The sequence below is a fragment of the Cnephaeus nilssonii genome, assembly GCF_951640355.1.
Source record: "Cnephaeus nilssonii genome assembly, chromosome: 1".
NCBI classification, from domain to species: domain Eukaryota; kingdom Metazoa; phylum Chordata; class Mammalia; order Chiroptera; family Vespertilionidae; genus Cnephaeus; species Cnephaeus nilssonii.
The window spans coordinates 29,316,247-29,320,274 of NC_137072.1; the positions used below are offsets into that span (position 1 = coordinate 29,316,247).

A 4,028-nucleotide genomic window follows, 5' to 3' on the forward strand; every position below is an offset into this window, starting at 1 on the left:
AATGCTGGCAGCAGGGCTCATGCGCAGCAACGGTCCAGGACAAGACTGAAGTGCGCATGCCCTGCAATGGGCTTGGTCCCCACTGGGCTTGCACAGCCACTTGGGCCATGCAGTGAGACTTGTCATTTTAATTTCTTTTTTTTTATTTCTTAACTTTTTATAGAATTGGGCAAATTAAAATAGAATAAGTTAACAAGTATTTTTCAACAAAAATGATTTGTTTCAAAAATACTGTCAAAATTTCCTAAAAAGCTTTCAATACTGAATATAACTATTAGCAGAGTGGAAACAAATAAAAATCTGTGGTCCTGCAGCCTGGCCTGCATGAGCCATCGCCAAGGAGGCCTGAGAGACCATGGAGGAGGAGGAGGAGGCAAGGCTCCAGGAAGGCCAGGGTCCCAGCCCTGCCATTCACAGGAAAGGTTGGCAGAAGCCCGAAGTCCTTGCTCCCGGGTAGGCAGTGAACGCCCAGGAAAGGGACCGCTCCTGAGGGCAGGAAGCTGTGGCTTAAAAGGGCAGCCCTTGTAGGGCCATCACTCCCTCCCATGGTCCCCAGCCTCCCAGAGAACTTCTATTCCACCCCCGCCCTGTCCCACTGCCTGGGCGAGGCATCAGGCCTCAGCCCTGGGCTCTGTGCAGCTGACTCAGCTATGCTGCGGGGCTGGCCTTGCCTGCAGCCTGGGCTCCGGGCACCATCCCGGTGACACTACAGCCAGGCAGCAGCTGACCACTAGGCCAATCCGACTTCTCAGGATGGTGGAGAGCTTCTTCCACTGCTCACCAGCATCATGGAGGACAACCTGGTACAGGACCTTAAGACCCAGGAGAGCAAGGAGCAGAAGCAGAAGTGGGTGCACGGAATCCTGTGGATCATCAAGTCCTGCAACCATGTGCTGCGCCTGTTCTTCCCCATCTGGTGCCTCGAAGGCTCCTGGGAGGTCATCCAGGGCTACCAGGTCCAGCACCGCCTGCACCGCACGCCCTGCTTGGGAGGGAGGTATTCGTTCCAGCACTGATGTGAGTGAAGATGAAGTGAAAGGTTTGGCTTCTCTGATGACATATCAGTGTGCAGTGGCTCATGTGCCATTTGGAGGTGCCAAAGCTGGTGTTATGATCAACCCCAAGAAATATACTGATAACGAGTTGGGAAAGATCATAAGGAGGTTTACCATGGAACTGGCCAAGAAGGGCTTTATTGGTCCAGACATTGGTGTGCCTGCCCCAGACATGAGCAGGGGGAGCGAGAGATGTCCTGGATTGCAGACATCTGTGCTAGCACCATCGGGCACTAGGATATTAATGCCCATGACTGTGTGACTGGCAAGCCCTTCAGTGCAGGGATGGATCGCTGCTACTGGCCAGGGAGTTTTCCATGGAATCAAAAACATCATCAATGAAGCTTCTTACATGAGCATTTTAGGAATGACACCAGGGTTTGGAGAGAAAACATTTGTTGTTCAGGGATTTGGTAATGTGGGCCTTCACTCTGTGAGGTATTTGCATGGCTTTGGTGCAAAATGTGTTGGTGATGGTGAATCTGATGGGAGTCTATGGAATCCACATGGTATTGACCCAAAGGAACTGGAAGACTTCAAATTGCAGCATGGATCAATCGTGGATTTCCCCAAGGCAGAGCTTTATGAAGGGAGCATCTTAGAGGCCAACTGTGACATACTGATCCCTACTGCCAGTGAGAAGCAGCTGACCAAGTCCAGGTACCCAGAATCTAAGCCAATATCATCGCTGAAGGTGCCAATGGGCCAACAACGCTAGAAGCGAATAAGACTTCCCTGGATAAGAACATCATGGTTATTCCAGATCTCTACCTGAATGCTGGGGTAGGCGGGGGTGGGGTGGGCGGGGCTTACTGTATCTTACTTTGAATGGCTAAAGAAATGAAATCATGTCAGTTATGGCCATTTGACCTTCATATATGAAAGGGTTTCTAACTACCACTTGCTCATGTTGGTTCAGGAGACTTTGGAAAGGAACTTCGGAAGGCATGGTGAAACTATTCCTGTTGTGTCCACATCAGAGTTCCAAGACAGGATATCAGAGACATCTGAGAAAGACATTGTACACTCTGGCTCAGTCTACACCATGGAGCTCTGGAGCCAGGGAAGCCATGGGCACAGCCATGAAATATAACGTGGGATTGGACCTGAGAACAGCTGCCTATGTCAATGCCATTGAGAAAGTCTTCAAGGTGTACAATGAAGCCTGTATGAAGACATTTAGGAAAATGCTGCTGGAGAGACACTTGCCCGACTGTTGCTTCAGCCAAAGAAGGGCAGCAGATAGGGTCCTAAACTTAGACCAGTACAAGTTTAAATGTAACCACAGATCTTTCTCTCATTGCTTATTAGACAATGGGCAACATTCCATAGCTCGATCCAAATGAGCCCCTTAAGAGAAAATAAATTAAAGTGAGGGGATCATGTGTAAAACAAATGTAGATGCCAGAGAGCCATTTGGGTCTATCAGCAAAACAACTCAATTCCATAGATTTACAAACAAAAATAAATGCTGTTTCTCTTTATGCATTTTATTCTTTTAGAATAAAAGAAGTACATGCTGCTGTAATAAAATTGCCTTTAATCACTTACTAAGCCTAACTTTGACTAAGCAGAGAAAGCCTATAAATATAATGACTGAAAAAGCTTATATTTTTATAACATAAAGCAGTATTATTTATAGTTCATCAGTACTATGTTGTCCAACAAAACAAAAAGCCCAATGGAGAGTTATCTTCTTTCCTATCATTGCATAGCAAATGATGGAGCCTATTTCTGTTTTGTGAGACTGTCAGAATTTAGTAACCACACTGATGACATATATTCCAAATAATACAGTAAACTTCTTATGTTAATTAATTGCTCTTCTTTTTTTCAAAGTCTATTGTGTTGACTGCTTGAACAAAAACTCAAGTAGAGTATCCCAGGGAAAGAAAAGCAAACATACAAAAAAGTTGGGCTCCTGCTTTGGAGTCTGGCTGGCAGCTATGAGCATTTCCACTAATGGCCAAACTCACACTGACTTTGTGTCCCCTTCCAGACGCCTCTGGGCTCACAAGATTTAATTGTGAGCATCTTTTCCCCATATTGGTAGCTTGAAATTAGCCATGGGGGGGGGAGTATTTGTATCATAGAAATTGGCAAATACTACAAATCAAGACTCTTCTTTAATCAGTTGTAAAACATTTATCACATGTTGTAAGTCAACAGTTAGCTTCCTCACCTCTAGCTCCTAGATCTCAGAAAAGGAAGAGGTTCTGTGGACTAACTCTGCTTATGGGATTGGTCATTTGCTCCTGAATAAGTGGACCTTTATTTTTAATGCTCTTCTAGGTTGCCAAGAGTAAGGTGGAAGATGTCATCGACAGAGCAGTTGATGTAGGCTATCAACTTATTGATCTGGCTTATATGTACCTAAATGAAGAAGAGATTGGGAAAGCCATTGGGACAAAAATTGTCAATGGCACTGTGAAGAGACATGACATATTCTGCACTTTGAAGGTGCTCTGTAGAGTTTCAGATGTACCTGAGGGAAGCTCATTCTTAGCTGAATAGTTTCTTGGCAAATATCTCCTCTCATTGTTTAAATGTTGATTCACTCTCAGACCTTGTTAGACTTATTAGGACCTAGTGGCCCAGTGCATGAAATTCATGCATGGGGGAGGCGAAATTCCTCAACCTGGCCTGAACCCTCTCCAACCTGCCCCTCAAAGGATGTCCTACTGCTGGTTTACAGAGATTGGGCCAAAACTGGCAGTTGGACATCCCTCTCGCAATCTGGGAGTGCTGACTCCTAACTGCTCACTTGCCTGCCTGCCATTGCCCTTATCTACTCTGCCTGCTGGCCTGCTCGCCCCCAACTGCCACCCTGCCAGCCTGGTCACCTCCCACTGTCCTCCATGCCAGTGTGCTTGCCCCCAATGGCCTCCCCTGCCAAACTGCTCACCCCTGACTGCCCCCCCTGTTGGCCTTCTCACTCCCACATTCCCTGCCCCCTGCTGGCCTGCTCACTCC

The 4,028-nt window shown here is 46.7% G+C and overlaps 1 pseudogene across 1 annotated transcript; it reads left to right on the forward strand.

The window, feature by feature from the left end:
* The first annotated feature begins 788 nt into the window (after positions 1–788).
* LOC307102642 (glutamate dehydrogenase 1, mitochondrial-like) lies at positions 789–3,569 on the forward strand (annotated as a pseudogene). The gene is made up of 2 exons: positions 789–2,302; positions 3,348–3,569. The product of its transcript is annotated as a glutamate dehydrogenase 1, mitochondrial-like (transcript).
* Positions 3,570–4,028: the final 459 nt, after the last annotated feature.